Here is a 16,444-nt window from a genome sequence, read left to right as displayed (position 1 = left end):
AGTGTTGTTTGTTGTTAGGGGGTTAGGGTTGTTTGTTGTTAGGGTGTTAGTGTTGTTTGTTGTTAGTGGGTTAGGGTTGTTTGTTGTTTGGTTAGGGTTTTTTGTTGTTAGGGGGTTAGTGTTTTTTGTTGTTAGGGGTTTCGGGTTGTTTCTTGTTGGGGTTTAGTGGTTTTTGTTGTTAGGGTGTTAGTGTTTATTGTGGTTAGGGGGTTAGTGTTGTTGGTTGTTCAGGGGTTAGGATTGTTTGTTCTTAGGGGGTTAGGGATGTTTGTTGTTTGGGGGTTAGGGTTGTTTGTTGTTACGGGATTAGTGTTGTTTTTTGTTACGGGGTTAGGGTAGTTTCTTGTTGGGGTTTAGTGTTGTTTGTTGTTAGGGGGTTAGTGTTTGTTGTTAGGGGTTTAGGGTTGTTTCTTGTTGGGGTTTAGTGGTTTTTGTTGTTAGGGTGTTAGTGTTGTTTGTTGTTAGGGTGTTAGTGTTTTGTGTTGTTAGGGGGTTAGTGTTGTTTGATGTTAGGGGTTTAGGGTTGTTTGATGTTATGGGGTTAGTGTTGTTTGTTGCTAGGGTGTTAGGGTTGTTTGTTGTTAGTGGGTTAGGGTTGTTTGTTGTTAGTGGGTTAGTGTTTTTGGTTTCTAGGGGTTAGTGTTGTTTGTTGTTTGGGTGTTAGTGTTTGTTGTTAGGGGTTTAGGGTTGTTTGTTGTTAGGGTGTTAGTGTTCTTTGATGTTAGGGGTTTAGGGTTGTTTGATGTTAGGGGGTTAGTGTTGTTTGTTGTTAGGGGGTTAGGGTTGTTTGTTGTTAGGGTGTTAGTGTTGTTTGTTGTTAGGGTGTTAGGGTTGTTTGTTGTTAGGGTGTTAGTGTTGTTTGTTGTTAGGGGTTTAGGGTTGTTTGTTGTTAGGGGTTTAAGGTTCTTTCTTGTTGGGGTTTAGTGGTTTTTGTTGTTCGGGAGTTAGTGTTTATTGTGGTTAGGGGGTTAGTGTTGTTGGTTGTTCGGGGGTTAGGATTGTTTGTTTTTAGGGGGTTAGGGTTGTTTGTTGTTTGGGTGTTAGGGTTGTTTGTTGTTACTGGGTTAGTGTTGTTTGTTGTTACGGGGTTAGGGTAGTTTCTTGTTAGAGGTTTAGTGTTGTTTGTTGTTAGGGGGTTAGTGTTTTTTGTTAGGGGTTTAGGGTTGTTTCTTGTTGGGGTTTAGTGGTTTTTGTTGTTAGGGTGTTAGTGTTGTTTGTTCTTAGGGTGTTAGTGTTTTGTGTTGTTAGTGGGTTAGTGTTGTTTGATGTTAGGGGTTTAGGGTTGTTTGATGTTATGAGGTTAGTGTTGTTTCTTGTTAGGGCGTTAGGGTTGTTTGTTGTTAGTGGTTTAGGGTTGTTTGTTGTTCGTGGGTTAGGGTTGTTTTTTGTTAGGGTGTTAGTGTTGTTTGTTGTTAGTGGTTTAGAGTTTTTTGCTGTTTGGTTAGGGTTGTTTGTTGTTAGGGAGTGGTGTTGTTTGTTGTTAGGGGTTTTGGGTTGTTTCTTGTTGGGGTTTAGTGGTTTTTGTTGTTAGGGTGTTAGTGTTGTTTGTTGTTAGGGTGTTAGTGTCTTGTGTTGTTAGTGGGTTAGTGTTGTTAGATGTTAGGGGTTTAGGGTTGTTTGTTGTTAGGGGGTTAGTGTTTTTTGTTGTTAGGGTGTTAGGGTTGTTTGTTGATTGTGGGTTAGGGTTGTTTGCTGTTAGTGGGTTAGTGTTTTTTCTTTTTAGGAGTTAGGGTTTTTTGTTGCTTGGGGGTTAGTGTTTGTTGTTAGGGGGTTAGGGTTGTTTGTTGTTAGGGTGTTAGTGTTCTTTGATGTTAGGGGTTTAGGGTTGTTTGTTGTTAGGGGGTTAGTGTTGTTTGTTTTTAGGTGGATAGGGTTGTTTGTTGTTAGGGTGTTAGTGTTGTTTGTTGTTAGGGAGTTAGGGTTGTTTGTTGTTAGGGTGTTAGTATTGTTTGTTGTTAGTGGGTTAGGGTTTTTTGTTGTTTGGTTAGGGTTGTTTGTTGTTAGGGGGTTAGCGTTGTTTGTTGTTAGGGGTTTAGGGTTGTTTCTTGTTGGGGTTTAGTGGTTTTTGTTGTTAGGGTGTTAGTGTTTATTGTGGTTAGGGGGTTAGTGTTGTTGGTTGTTAGGGGGTTAGAGTTGTTTGTTGTTTGGGGTTTACGGTTGTTTGTTGTTTGGGGGTTAGGATTGTTTGTTGTTACGGGGTTAGTGTTGTTTGTTGTTACGGGGTTAGGGTAGTTTCTTGTTAGGGGTTTAGTGTTGTTTGTTGTTAGTGGGTTAGTGTTTGTTGTTAGGGGTTTAGGGTTGTTTCTTGTTGGGGTTTAGTGGTTTTTGTTGTTAGGGTGTTAGTGTTGTTTGTTGTTAGGGTGTTAGTGTTTTGTGTTGTTAGGGGGTTAGTGTTGTTTGATGTTAGGGGTTTAGGGTTGTTTGTTGTTAGGGGGTTAGTGTTGTTTGTTGTTAGGGTGTTAGGGTTGTTTGTTGTTAGTGGTTTAGGGTTGTTTGTTGTTAGTGGGTTAGTGTTTTTGGTTTTTAGGGGTTAGGGTTGTTTGTTGTTTGGGGGTTAGGGTTTGTTGTTAGGGGGTTAGGGTTGTTTGTTGTTAGGGTGTTAGTGTTGTTTGTTGTTAGGGGGTTATGGTTGTTTGTTGTTAGGGTGTTAGTGTTTTTTGTTGTTAGTGGGTGAGGGTTTTTTGTTGTTTGGTTATTGTTGTTTGTTGTTAGGGGGTTAGTGTTGTTTGTTGTTAGGGGTTTAGGGTTGTTTCTTGTTGGGGTTTAGTGGTTTTTGTTGTTAGGGTGTTAGTGTTTGCTGTGGTTAGGGGGTTAGTGTTGTTGGTTGTTCGGGGGCTAGGATTGTTTGTTGTTAGGGGGTTATGGTTGTTTGTTGTTTAGGGGTTAGGTTTGTTTGTTGTTACGGGGTTAGGATTGTTTGTTGTTATGGGGTTAGGGTAGTTTCTTGTTAGGGGTTTAGTGTTGTTTGTTGTTAGGGGGTTAGGGTTGTTTCTTGTTGGGGTTTAGTGGTTTTTGTTGTTAGGGTGTTAGTGTTGTTTGTTGTTAGGGTGTTAGTGTTTTGTGTTGTTAGGGGGTTAGTGTTGTTTGATGTTAGGGGTTTAGGGTTGTTTGTTGTTAGCGGGTTAGGGTTGTTTGCTGTTAGTGGGTTAGGGTTGTTTGTTGTTAGTGGGTTATTGTTTTTGGATTTTAGGGGTTAGGATTGTTTGTTGTTTGGTTGTTAGTGTTTGTTGTTAGGGGGTTAGGGTGGTTTGTTGTTAGGGTGTTAGTGTTCTTTGATGTTAGGGGTTTAGGGTTGATTGTTGTTAGGGGGTTAGTGTTGTTTGTTCTTAGGGTGTTAGTGTTTATTGTTAGGGGTTCAGGGTTGTTTCTTGTTGGGGTTTAGTGGTTTTTGTTGTTAGGGTGTTAGTGTTGTTTGTTGTTAGGGTGTTAGTGTTTTGTGTTGTTAGGGGGTTAGTGTTGTTTGATGTTAGGGGTTTAGGGTTGTTTGATATTATGGGGTTAGTGTTGTTTGTTGTTAGGGTGTTAGGGTTGTTTGTTGTTAGTGGGTTTGGGTTGTTTGTTGTTAGTGGGTTAGTGTTTTTGGTTTTTAGGGGTTAGTGTTGTTTGTTGTTTGTGGGTTAGTGTTTGTTGTTAGGGGGTTAGGGTTGTTTGTTGTTCGGGTGTTAGTGTTGTTTGATGTTAGGGGTTTAGGGTTCTTTGTTGTTAGGGGGTTAGTGCTGTTTGTTGTAAGGGGGTTAGGGTTGTTTGTTGTTTGGGGGTTATGGTTGTTTGTTGTTACCGGGTTAGTGTTGCTTGTTGTTACGGGGTTAGGGTACTTTCTTGTTAGGGGTTTAGTGTTGTTTGTTGTTAGGAGGTTAGTGTTGTTTGTTGTTATGGGGTTAGGGTAGTTTCTTGTTAGGGGTTTAGTGTTGTTTGTTGTTAGGGGGATAGTGTTTGTTATTAGGGGTTTAGGGTTTTTTCTTGTTGGGTTTTAGGGGCTTTTGTTGTTAGGGTGTTAGTGTTGTTTGTTGTGAGGGTGTTAGTGTTGTTTGTTGTTAGGATGTTAGGGTTGTTTGTTGTTAGTGGGTTAGGGTTGTTTGTTGTTAGTGGTTTAGTGTTTTTGGTTTTTAGGGGTTAGGTTTGTTTGTTGTTTGGGGGTTAGTGTTTGTTGTTGGGGGTTAGGGTTGTTTGTTCTTAGGGTGTTAGTGTTCTTTGATGTTAGGGGTTTAGGGTTGTTTGTTGTTGGGGGTTAGTGTTGTTTGTTGTTAGGGGGTTAGGGTTGTTTGTTGTTAGGGTGTTAGTGTTGTTTGTTGTTAGGGGGTTAGGATTGTTTGTTGTTAGGGTGTCAGTGTTGTTTGTTGTTAGTGGGTTAGAGTTTTTTGTTGTTTGGTTAGGGTTGTTTGTTGTTAGGGAGTGGTGTTGTTTGTTGTTAGGGGTTTGGGGTTGTTTCTTGTTGGTGTTTAGTGGTTTTTGTTGTTAGGGTGTTAGTGTTGTTTGTTGTTAGGGTATTAGTGTTTTGTGTTGTTAGGGGGTTAGTGGTGTTTGATGTTAGGGGTTTAGGGTTGTTTGTTGTTAGGGGGTTAGTGTTTTTTGTTGTTAGGGTGTTAGGGTTGTTTGTTGATTTTGGTTATGGTTGTTTGTTGTTAGTGGGTTAGTGTTTTTGGTTTTTAGGAGTTAGGGTTTTTTGTTGCTTGGGGGTTAGTGTTTGTTGTTAGGGGGTTAGTTTTGTTTGTTGATAGGGTGTTACTGTTCTTTGATGTTAGGGGTTTAGGGTTGTTTGTTCTTAGGGGGTTAGGGTTGTTTGTTGTTAGGGGGTTAGGGTTGTTTGTTGTTACGGGGTTAGTGTTGTTTGTTGTTACGGGGTTAGGTTAGTTTCTTGTTAGGGGTTTCCTGTTGTTTGTTGTTAGGGGGTTAGTGTTGTTTGTTGTTAGGGGGTTAGGGTTGTTTGTTGTTAGGGTGTTAGTGTTGTTTGTTGTTAGGGGGTTAGGGTTGTTTGTTCTTAGGGTGTTAGTGTTGTTTGTTGTTAGTGGGTTAGGGTTGTTTGTTGTTTGGTTAGGGTTGTTTGTTGTTAGGGGGTTAGTGTTGTTTGTTGTTAGGGGTTTAGGGTTGTTTCTTGTTGGGGTTTAGTGGTTTTTGTTGTTAGGGTGTTAGTGTTTATTTTGGTTAGGGGGTTAGTGTTGTTGGTTGTTCGGGGGTTAGGATTGTTTGTTGTTAGGGGGTTAGGGTTGTTTGTTGTTTGGGGGTTAGGGTTGTTTGTTGTTACGGGGTTAGTGTTGTTTGTTGTTACGGGGTTAGGGTAGTTTCTTGTTAGGGGTTTAGTGTTGTTTGTTGTTAGGGGGTTAGTGTTTATTGATAGGGGTTCAGGGTTGTTTCTTGTTGGGGTTTATTGGTTTTTGTTGTTAGGGTGTTAGTGTTGTTTGTTGTTAGGGTGTTAGTGTTTTGTGTTGTTAGGGGGTTAGTGTTGTTTGATGTTAGGGGTTTAGGGTTGTTTGGTGTTATGGGGTTAGTGTTGTTTGTTGTTAGAGTGTTAGGGTTGTTTGTTGTTAGGGGGTTAGGGTTGTTTGTTGTTAGGGTGTTAGTGCTGTTTGTTCTTAGTGGGTTAGGGTTGTTTGTTGTTTGGTTAGGGTTGTTTGTTGTTAGGGGGTTAGTGTTGTTTGTTGTTAGGGGGTTAGGGTTGCTTTTTGTTAGGGTTTTAGTGTTGTTTGTTGTTAGGGGTTTAGGGTTGTTTGTTGTTAGGGTGTTAGTGTTGTTTGTTGTCAGTGGGTTAGGTTTGTTTGTTGTTTGGTTAGGGTTGCTTGTTGTTAGGGGGTTAGTGTTGTTTGTTGTTAGGGGTTTAGGGTTGTTTCTTGTTGGAGTTTAGTGGTTTTTGTTGTTCGGGTGTTAGTGTTTATTGTGGTTAGGGGGTTAGTGTTGTTGGTTGTTCGGGGGTTAGGATTGTTTGTTGTTAGGGGGTTAGGGTTGTTTGTTGTTAGGGGGTTAGTGTTGTTTGTTGTTTGGGGGTTAGAGTTGTTTGTTGTTACCGCGTTAGTGTTGTTTGTTGTTACGGGGTTAGGGTAGTTTCTTGTTAGGGGTTTAGTGTTGTTTGTTCTTAGGGGGTTAGGGTTTTTTGTTAGGGGTTTAGGGTTGTTTCTTGTTGGGGTTTAGTGTTTTTTGTTGTTAGGGTGTTAGTGTTGTTTGTTGTTAGGGTGTTAGTGTTTTGTGTTGTTAGGGGGTTAGTGTTGTTTGATGTTAGGGGTTTAGGGTTGTTTGTTTTTAGGGGGTTAGTGTTGTTTGTCGTTACGGGGTTACTGTTGTTTGTTGTTAGGGTGTTAGTGTTTTGTGTTGTTAGGGGGTTAGTGTTGTTTGATGTTAGGGGTTTAGGGTTGTTTGTTGTTAGGGGGATAGTGTTGTTTGTTTTTGGGGTGTGAGGGTTTTTTGTTGTTAGTGGGTTAGGGTTGTTTGTTGTTAGTGGGTTAGTGTTTTTGGATTTTAGGGGTTAGGATCGTTTGTTGTTTGGGGGTTAGTGTTTGTTGTTAGGGGGTTAGGGTTTTTTGTTGTTAGGGTGTTAGTGTTCTTTGATGTTAGGGGTTTAGGGTTGTTTTTTGTTAGGGGGTTAGTGTTGTTTGTTGTTAGGAGGTTAGGGTTGTTTGTTGTTAGGGTGTTAGTGTTGTTTGTTGTTAGGGGGTTAGGGTTGTTTGTTGTTAGGGTGTTAGTGTTGTTTGTTGTTAGTGGGTTAGGGTTGTTTGTTGTTTGGTTAGGGTTGTTTGTTGTTAGGGGGTTAGTGTTTTTTGTTGTTAGGGGTTTCGGGTTGTTTCTTGTTGGGGTTTAGTGGTTTTTGTTGTTAGGGTGTTAGTGTTTATTGTGGTTAGGGGGTTAGTGTTGTTGGCTGTTCAGGGGTTAGGATTGTTTGTTCTTAGGGGGTTAGGGATGTTTGTTGTTTGGGGGTTAGGGTTGTTTGTTGTTACGGGACTAGTGTTGTTTTTTGTTACGGGGTTAGGGTAGTTTCTTGTTAGGGGTTTAGTGTTGTTTGTTGTTAGAGGGTTAGTGTTTGTTGTTAGGGGTTTAGGGTTGTTTCTTGTTGGGGTTTAGTGGTTTTTGTTGTTAGGGTGTTAGTGTTGTTTGTTGTTAGGGTGTTAGTGTTTTGTGTTGTTAGGGGGTTAGTGTTGTTTGATGTTAGGGGTTTAGGGTTGTTTGATGTTATGGGGTTAGTGTTGTTTGTTGCTAGGGTGTTAGGGTTGTTTGTTGTTAGTGGGTTAGGGTTGTTTGTTGTTAGTGGGTTAGTGTTTTTGGTTTCTAGGTGTTAGTGTTGTTTGTTGTTTGGGTGTTAGTGTTTGTTGTTAGGGGTTTAGGGTTGTTTGTTGTTAGGGTGTTAGTGTTCTTTGATGTTAGGGGTTTAGGGTTGTTTGATGTTAGGGGGTTAGTGTTGTTTGTTGTTAGGGGGTTAGGGTTGTTTGTTGTTAGGGTGTTAGTGTTGTTTGTTGTTAGGGTGTTAGGGTTGTTTGTTGTTAGGGTGTTAGTGTTGTTTGTTGTTAGGGGTTTAGGGTTGTTTGTTGTTAGGGGTTTAAGGTTCTTTCTTGTTGGGGTTTAGTGGTTTTTGTTGTTCGGGTGTTAGTGTTTATTGTGGTTAGGGGGTTAGTGTTGTTGGTTGTTCGGGGGTTAGGATTGTTTGTTTTTAGGGGGTTAGGGTTGTTTGTTGTTTGGGTGTTAGGGTTGTTTGTTGTTACTGGGTTAGTGTTGTTTGTTGTTACGGGGTTAGGGTAGTTTCTTGTTAGGGGTTTAGTGTTGTTTGTTGTTAGGGGGTTAGTGTTTGTTGTTAGGGGTTTAGGGTTGTTTTTTGTTGGTGTTTAGTGGTTTTTGTTGTTAGGGTGTTAGTGTTGTTTGTTGTTAGGGTGTTAGGGTTGTTTGTTGTTAGGGTGTTAGTGTTGTTTGTACTTAATAGGTTAGGGTTGTTTGTTGTTTGGTTAGGGTTGTTTGTTGTTCGGTTAGGGTTGTTTGTTGTTAGGGGTTTAGGGTTGTTTCTTGTTGGGGTTTAGTGGTTTTTGTTGGTAGGGTGTTAGTGTTGTTTGTTGTTAGGTGTTAGTGTTTTGTGTTGTTAGGGGGTTAGTGTTGTTTGATGTTAGGGGTTTAGGGTTGTTTGTTGTTAGGGGGTTAGGGTTGTTTGCTGTTAGTGGGTTAGGGTTGTTTGTTGTTAGTGGGTTAGTGTTTTCGGTTTTTAGGGGTTAGGGTTGTTTGTTGTTTGGTGGTTAGTGTTTGTTGTTAGGGGGTTAGGGTTGTTTGTTGTTAGGGTGTTAGTGTTCTTTGATGTTAGGGGTTTAGGGTTGTTTGTTGTTAGGGGGTTAGTGTTGTTTGTTGTTAGGGGGTTAGGGTTGTTTGTTGTTAGGGTGTTAGTGTTGTTTGTTGTTAGGGGGTTAGGTTTGTTTGTTCTTAGGGTGTTAGTGTTGTTTTTTGTTAGTGGGTTAGGTTTGTTTGTTGTTTGGTTAGGGTTGTTTGTTGTTAGGGGGTTAGTGTTGTTTGTTTTTAGGGGTTTAGGGTTGTTTCTTGTTGAGGTTTAGTGGTTTTTGTTGTTCGGGTGTTAGTGTTTATTGTGGTTAGGGGGTTAGTGTTTTTGGTTGTTCGGGGGTTAGATTGTTTGTTGTTAGGGGGTTAGGGTTGTTTGTTGTTACGGGGTTAGTGTTGTTTCTTGTTACGGGGTTAGGGTAGTTTCTTGTTAGGGGTTTAGTGTTGTTTGTTGTTAGGGGGTTAGTGTTTGTTGTTAGGGGTTTCGGGTTGTTTCTTGTTGGGGTTTAGTGGTTTTTGTTGTTAGGGTGTTAGTGTTGTTTGTTGTTAGGGTGTTAGTGTTTTGTGTTGTTAGGGGGTTAGTCTTGTTTGATGTTAGGGGTTTAGGGTTGTTTGTTGTTAGGGGGTTAGTGTTGTTTGTTGTTAGGGCGTTAGGGTTGTTTGTTCTTAGTGGTTTAGGGTAGTTTGTTGTTAGTGGGTTAGTGTTTTTGGTTTTTAGGGGTTAGGGTTGTTTGTTGTTTCGGGGTTAGTGTTTGTTGTTAGGGTGTTAGTGTTGTTTGTGGTTAGTGGGTTAGGATTTTTTGTTGTTTGGTTAGGGTTGTTTTTATTAGGGGGTTAGTGTTGTTTGTTGTTAGGGTGTTAGTATTTTTTGTTGTTAGGGGGTTAGTGTTGTTTAATGTTAGGGTGTTAGGGTTGTTTGCTGTTAGTGGTTTAGGGTTGTTTGTTGTTAGTGGGTTAGTTTTTTTGGTTTTTAGGGGTTAGGGTTGTTTGTTGTTTGGGGGTTAGTGTTTGTTGTTAGGGGTTTAGGGTTGTTTGTTGTTAGGGGGTTAGTGTTGTTCGTTGTTAGGGGGTTAGGGTTGTTTCTTGTTACGGGGTTAGTGTTGTTTGTTGTTACGGGGTTAGGGTAGTTTCTTGTTCGGGGTTTAGTGTTGTTTTTTGTTAGGGGGTTAGTGTTTGTTGTTAGGGGTTTAGGGTTGTTTGTTGTTAGGGTGTTAGTGTTGTTTGTTGTTAGGGACTTAGGGTTGTTTGTTGTTAGGGTGTTAGTGTTGTTTGTGGTTAGTGGGTTAGGATTTTTTGTTGTTTGGTTAGGGTTGTTTTTTGTTAGGGGGTTAGTGTTGTTTGTTGTTAGGGTGTTAGTATTTTGTGTTGTTAGGGGGTTAGTGTTGTTTAATGTTAGGGTGTTAGGGTTGTTTGTTGTTAGTGGGTTAGGGTTGTTTGTTGTTAGTGGGTTAGTTTTTTTGGTTTTTAGGGGTTAGGGTTGTTTGTTGTTTGGGGGTTAGTGTTTGTTGTTAGGGCATTAGGGTTGTTTGTTGTTAGGGTGTTAGTGTTCTTTGATGTTAGGGGTTTAGGGTTGTTTGTTGTTTGGGGGTTAGAGTTGTTTGTTGTTAGGGGGTTATGTTTGTTTGTTGTTAGGGTGTTAGTGTTGTTTGTTGTTAGGGAGTTAGTGTTTTGTGATGTTAGGGTGTTAGTGTTGTTTGATGTTAGGGTTTTAGGGTTGTTTGTTGTTAGGGGGTTAGAGTTGTTTGTTGTTAGGGGGTTAGGTTTGTTTGTTGTTAGGGTGTTAGTGTTGTTTGTTGTTAGGGTGTTAGTGTTTTGTGATGTTAGGGTGTTAGTGTTGTTTGATGTTAGGGGTTTAGGGTTGTTTGTTGTTAGGGGGTTAGTGTTGTTTGTTGTTAGGGTGTTAGGGTTGTTTGTTGTTAGTGGGTTAGGGTTGTTTGTTGTTAGTGGGTTAGTGTTTTTGGTTTTTAGGGGTTAGGGTTGTTTGTTGTTTGGGGGTTAGTGTTTGTTGTTAGGGGGTTAGGGTTGTTTGTTGTTAGGGTGTTAGTGTTCTTTGATGTTAGGGGTTTAGGGTTGTTTGTTGTTAGGGGGTTAGTGTTGTTTGTTGTTAGGGGGTTAGGGTTGTTTGTTGTTAGGGTGTTAGTGTTGTTTGTTGTTAGGGGGTTAGGGTTGTTTGTTGTTAGGGTGTTAGTGTTGTTTGTTGTTAGTAGGTTAGGGTTTTTTGTTGTTTGGTTAGGGTTGTTTGTTGTTAGGGGGTTAGTGTTGTTTGTTCTTAGGGGTTTAGGGTTGTTTCTTGTTGGGGTTTAGGGGTTTTTGTTGTTAGGGTGTTAGTGTTGTTTGTTGTTAGGGTGTTAGTGTTTTGTGTTGTTAGGGGGTTAGTGTTGTTTGATGTTAGGGGTTTAGGGTTGTTTGTTGTTAGGGGGTTAGTGTTGTTTGTTGTTAGGTTGTTAGGGTTGTTTGTTGTTAGGGTGTTAGTGTTGTTTGTTGTTAGGGAGATAGGGTTGTTTTTTGTTAGGGTGTTAGTGTTGTTTGTTGTTGGTGGGTTAGGGTTTTTTGTTGTTTGGTTAGGGTTGTTTTTTGTTAGGGGGTTAGTGTTGTTTGTTGTGAGGGGTTTAGGGTTGTTTCTTGTTGGGGTTTAGTGGTTTTTGTTGTTAGGGTGTTAGTGTTTATTGTGGTTAGGGGGTTAATGTTGTTGGTTGTTCGGGGGGTTAGGATTGTTTGTTGTTAAGGGGTTAGGGTTGTTTGTTGTTTGGGGTTTAGGGTTGTTTGTTGTTTGGGGGTTAGGGTTGTTTGTTGTTACGGGTTAGTGTTGTTTGTTGTTACGGGGTTACGGTATTTTCTTGTTAGGGGTTCAGTGTTGTTTGTTGTTAGGGGGTTAGTGTTTGCTGTTAGGGGTTTAGGGTTGTTTCTTGTTGGGGTTTAGTGGTTTCTGTTGTTAGGGTGTTAGTGTTGTTTGTTGTTAGGGTGTTAGTATTTTGTGTTGTTAGGGGGTTAGTGTTGTTTGATGTTAGGGTGTTAGGGTTGTTTGTTGTTAGTGGGTTAGGGTTGTTTGTTGTTAGTGGGTTAGTTTTTTTGGTTTTTAGGGGTTAGGGTTGTTTGTTGTTTGGGGGTTAGTGTTTGTTGTTAGGGGGTTAGGGTTGTTTGTTGTTAGGGTGTTAGTGTTCTTTGATGTTAGGGGTTTAGGGTTGTTTGTTGTTAGGGGGTTAGTGTTGTTTGTTGTTAGGGGGTTAGGGTTGTTTGTTGTTAGGGTGTTAGTGTTGTTTGTTATTAGGGGGTTAGGGTTGTTTGTTGTTAGGGTGTTAGTGTTGCTTGTTGTTAGTGGGTTAGGGTTTTTTGTTGTTTGGTTAGGGTTGTTTGTTGTTAGGGGGTTAGTGTTGTTTTTTCTTAGGGGTTTAGGGTTGTTTCTTGTTGGGGTTTAGTGGTTTTGTTGTTAGGGTGTTAGTGTTGTTTGTTGTTAAGGTGTTAGTGTTTTGTGATGTTAGGGTGTTAGTGTTGTTTGATGGTAGGGGTTTAGGGTTGTTTGTTGTTAGGGGGTTAGTGATTTTTGTTGTTAGGGTGTTAGGGTTGTTTGTTGTTAGTGGGTTAGGGTTGTTTGTTGTTAGTGGGTTAGTGTTTTTGGTTTTTAGGTGTTAGGGTTGTTTGTGCTTAGGGGGTTAGTGTTTGTTGCTAGAGGGTTAGGGTTGTTTGTTGTTAGGGTGTTAGTGTTCTTTGATGTTAGGGGTTTAGGGTTGTTTGTTGTTAGGGGGTTAGTGTTGTTGGTTGTTCGGGGGTTAGGATTGTTTGTTGTTAGGGGGTTAGGGTTGTTTGTTGTTTGGGGGTTAGGGCTGTTTATTGTTACGGGGATAGTGTTGTTTGTTGTTACGGGGTTAGGGTAGTTTCTTGTTAGGGGTGTAGTGTTGTTTGTTGTTAGGGTGTTAGTGTTTGTTGTTAGGGGTTTCGGGTTGTTTCTTGTTGGGGTTTAGTGGTTTTTGTTGTTAGGGTGTTAGTGTTTTGTGTTGTTAGGGGGTTAGTGTTGTTTGATGTTAGGGGTTTAGGGTTGTTTGTTGTTAGGGGGTTAGTGTTGTTCGTTGTTATGGGGTTAGGGTTGTTTCTTCTAACGCGGTTAGTGTTGTTTGTTGTTACGGGGTTAGCGTAGTTTCTTGTTAGGGGTTTATTGTTGTTTGTTGTTAGGGGGTTAGTGTTTGTTGTTAGGGGTTTAGGGTTGTTTCTTGTTGGGGTTAGGTGGTTTCTGTTGTTAGGGTGTTAGTGTTGTTTGTTGTTAGGGTGTTAGTGTTTTGTGTTGTTAGGGGGTTAGTGTTGTTTCATGTTAGGGGGTAAGGGTTGTTTGTTGTTAGGGGGTTAGTGTTGTTTGTTGTTAGGGTGTTAGGGTTGTTTGTTGTTAGTGGGTTAGGGTTGTTTGTTGTTAGTGGGTTAGTTTTTTTGGTTTTTAGGTGTTAGGGTTGTTTGTTGTTAGGGGGTTAGAGTTGTTTGTTGTTAGGGTGTTAGTGTTCTTTGATGTTAGGGGTTTAGGGTTGTTTGTTGTTAGGGGGTTAGTGTTGTTTGTTGTTAGGGGGTTAGGGTTGTTTGTTGTTAGGGTGTTAGTGTTCTTTGATGTTAGGGGTTTAGGGTTGTTTGTTGTTAGGGGGTTAGTGTTGTTTGTTGTTGGGGGGTTAGGGTTGTTTGTTGTTAGGGTGTTAGTGTTGTTTGTTGTTAGGGGGTTAGGGTTGTTTGTTGTTTGGGTGTTAGTGTTGTTTGCTGTTAGTGGGTTAGGGTTTTTTGTTGTTTGGTTACGATTGTTTGTTGTTAGGGGGTTAGTGTTGTTTGTTGTTAGGGGGTTAGTGTTGTTTGTTGTTAGGGGTTTAGGGTTGTTTGTTGTTGGGGTGTAGTGGTTTTTGTTGTTAGGGTGTTAGTCTTTATTGTGGTTAGGGGGTTAGAGTTGTTGGTTGTTCGGGGGGTTAGGATTGTTTGTTGTTAAGGGGTTAGGGTTGTTTGTTGTTTGGGGTTTAGGGTTGTTTGTTGTTTGGGGGTTAGGGTTGTTTGTTGTTACGGGTTAGTGTTGTTTGTTGTTACAGGGTTCGGGTATTTTCTTGTTAGGGGTTCAGTGTTGTTTGTTGTTAGGGTGTTAGTGTTTTGTGTTGTTAGGGGGTTAGTGTTGTTTGATGTTAGGGGTTTAGGGTTGTTTTTTGTTAGGGGGTTAGTGTTTTTTGTTGTTAGGGTGTTAGGGTTGTTTGTTGTTAGTGGTTTAGGGTAGTTTGTTGTTAGTGGGTTAGTGTTTTTGGTTTTTAGGGTTTAGGGTTGTTTGTTGTTAGGGTGTAAGTGTTGTTTGTTGTTAGGGGGTTAGGGTTGTTTGTTGTTAGGGTGTTAGTGTTGTTTGTACTTAATAGGTTAGGGTTGTTTGTTGTTTGGTTAGGGTTGTTTGTTGTTCGGTTAGGGTTGTTTGTTGTTAGGGGTTTAGGGTTGTTTCTTGTTGGGGTTTAGTGGTTTTTGTTGGTAGGGTGTTAGTGTTGTTTGTTGTTAGGTGTTAGTGTTTTGTGTTGTTAGGGGGTTAGTGTTGTTTGATGTTAGGGGTTTAGGGTTGTTTGTTGTTAGGGGGTTAGGGTTGTTTGCTGTTAGTGGGTTAGGGTTGTTTGTTGTTAGTGGGTTAGTGTTTTTGGTTTTTAGGGGTTAGGGTTGTTTGTTGTTTGGTGGTTAGTGTTTGTTGTTAGGGGGTTAGGGTTGTTTGTTGTTAGGGTGTTAGTGTTCTTTGATGTTAGGGGTTTAGGGTTGTTTGTTGTTAGGGGGTTAGTGTTGTTTGTTGTTAGGGGGTTAGGGTTGTTTGTTGTTAGGGTGTTAGTGTTGTTTGTTGTTAGGGGGTTAGGGTTGTTTATTGCTGGGGTGTTAGTGTTGTTTTTTGTTAGTGGGTTAGGTTTGTTTGTTGTTTGGTTAGGGTTGTTTGTTGTTAGGGGGTTAGTGTTGTTTGTTTTTAGGGGTTTAGGGTTGTTTCTTGTTGAGGTTTAGTGGTTTTTGTTGTTCGGGTGTTAGTGTTTATTGTGGTTAGGGGGTTAGTGTTTTTGGTTGTTCGGGGGTTAGATTGTTTGTTGTTAGGGGGTTAGGGTTGTTTGTTGTTACGGGGTTAGTGTTGTTTCTTGTTACGGGGTTAGGGTAGTTTCTTGTTAGGGGTTTAGTGTTGTTTGTTGTTAGGGGGTTAGTGTTTGTTGTTAGGGGTTTCGGGTTGTTTCTTGTTGGGGTTTAGTGGTTTTTGTTGTTAGGGTGTTAGTGTTGTTTGTTGTTAGGGTGTTAGTGTTTTGTGTTGTTAGGGGGTTAGTCTTGTTTGATGTTAGGGGTTTAGGGTTGTTTGTTGTTTCGGGGTTAGTGTTTGTTGTTAGGGTGTTAGTGTTGTTTGTGGTTAGTGGGTTAGGATTTTTTGTTGTTTGGTTAGGGTTGTTTTTATTAGGGGGTTAGTGTTGTTTGTTGTTAGGGTGTTAGTATTTTGTGTTGTTAGGGGGTTAGTGTTGTTTAATGTTAGGGTGTTAGGGTTGTTTGCTGTTAGTGGTTTAGGGTTGTTTGTTGTTAGTGGGTTAGTTTTTTTGGTTTTTAGGGGTTAGGGTTGTTTGTTGTTTGGGGGTTAGTGTTTGTTGTTAGGGGTTTAGGGTTGTTTGTTGTTAGGGGGTTAGTGTTGTTCGTTGTTAGGGGGTTAGGGTTGTTTCTTGTTACGGGGTTAGTGTTGTTTGTTGTTACGGGGTTAGGGTAGTTTCTTGTTCGGGGTTTAGTGTTGTTTTTTGTTAGGGGGTTAGTGTTTGTTGTTAGGGGTTTAGGGTTGTTTGTTGTTAGGGTGTTAGTGTTGTCTGTTGTTAGGGACTTAGGGTTGTTTGTTGTTAGGGTGTTAGTGTTGTTTGTGGTTAGTGGGTTAGGATTTTTTGTTGTTTGGTTAGGGTTGTTTTTTGTTAGGGGGTTAGTGTTGTTTGTTGTTAGGGTGTTAGTATTTTGTGTTGTTAGGGGGTTAGTGTTGTTTAATGTTAGGGTGTTAGGGTTGTTTGTTGTTAGTGGGTTAGGGTTGTTTGTTGTTAGTGGGTTAGTTTTTTTGGTTTTTAGGGGTTAGGGTTGTTGTTTGGGGGTTAGTGTTTGTTTTTAGGGCATTAGGGTTGTTTGTTGTTAGGGTGTTAGTGTTCTTTGATGTTAGGGGTTTAGGGTTGTTTGTTGTTAGGGGGTTAGAGTTGTTTGTTGTTAGGGGGTTAGGTTTGTTTGTTGTTAGGGTGTTAGTGTTGTTTGTTGTTAGGGAGTTAGTGTTTTGTGATGTTAGGGTGTTAGTGTTGTTTGATGTTAGGGGTTTAGGGTTGTTTGTTGTTAGGGGGTTAGAGTTGTTTGTTGTTAGGGGGTTAGGTTTGTTTGTTGTTAGGGTGTTAGGGTTGTTTGTTGTTAGGGTGTTAGTGTTTTGTGATGTTAGGGTGTTAGTGTTGTTTGATGTTAGGGGTTTAGGGTTGTTTGTTGTTAGGGGGTTAGTGTTGTTTGTTGTTAGGGTGTTAGGGTTGTTTGTTGTTAGTGGGTTAGGGTTGTTTGTTGTTAGTGGGTTAGTGTTTTTGGTTTTTAGGGGTTAGGGTTGTTTGTTGTTTGGGGGTTAGTGTTTGTTGTTAGGGGGTTAGGGTTGTTTGTTGTTAGGGTGTTAGTGTTCTTTGATGTTAGGGGTTTAGGGTTGTTTGTTGTTAGGGGGTTAGTGTTGTTTGTTGTTAGGGGGTTAGGGTTGTTTGTTGTTAGGGTGTTAGTGTTGTTTGTTGTTAGGGGGTTAGGGTTGTTTGTTGTTAGGGTGTTAGTGTTGTTTGTTGTTAGTAGGTTAGGGTTTTTTGTTGTTTGGTTAGGGTTGTTTGTTGTTAGGGGGTTAGTGTTGTTTGTTCTTAGGGGTTTAGGGTTGTTTCTTGTTGGGGTTTAGGGGTTTTTGTTGTTAGGGTGTTAGTGTTGTTTGTTGTTAGGGTGTTAGTGTTTTGTGTTGTTAGGGGGTTAGTGTTGTTTGATGTTAGGGGTTTAGGGTTGTTTGTTGTTAGGGGGTTAGTGTTGTTTGTTGTTAGGTTGTTAGGGTTGTTTGTTGTTAGGGTGTTAGTGTTGTTTGTTGTTAGGGAGATAGGGTTGTTTTTTGTTAGGGTGTTAGTGTTGTTTGTTGTTGGTGGGTTAGGGTTTTTTGTTGTTTGGTTAGGGTTGTTTTTTGTTAGGGGGTTAGTGTTGTTTGTTGTGAGGGGTTTAGGGTTGTTTCTTGTTGGGGTTT

The sequence above is a fragment of the Elephas maximus genome, chromosome 13 (genome assembly GCF_024166365.1).
Source record: "Elephas maximus indicus isolate mEleMax1 chromosome 13, mEleMax1 primary haplotype, whole genome shotgun sequence".
NCBI lineage: Eukaryota > Metazoa > Chordata > Mammalia > Proboscidea > Elephantidae > Elephas > Elephas maximus.
Note: the sequence above shows the minus strand (reverse complement) of the source record.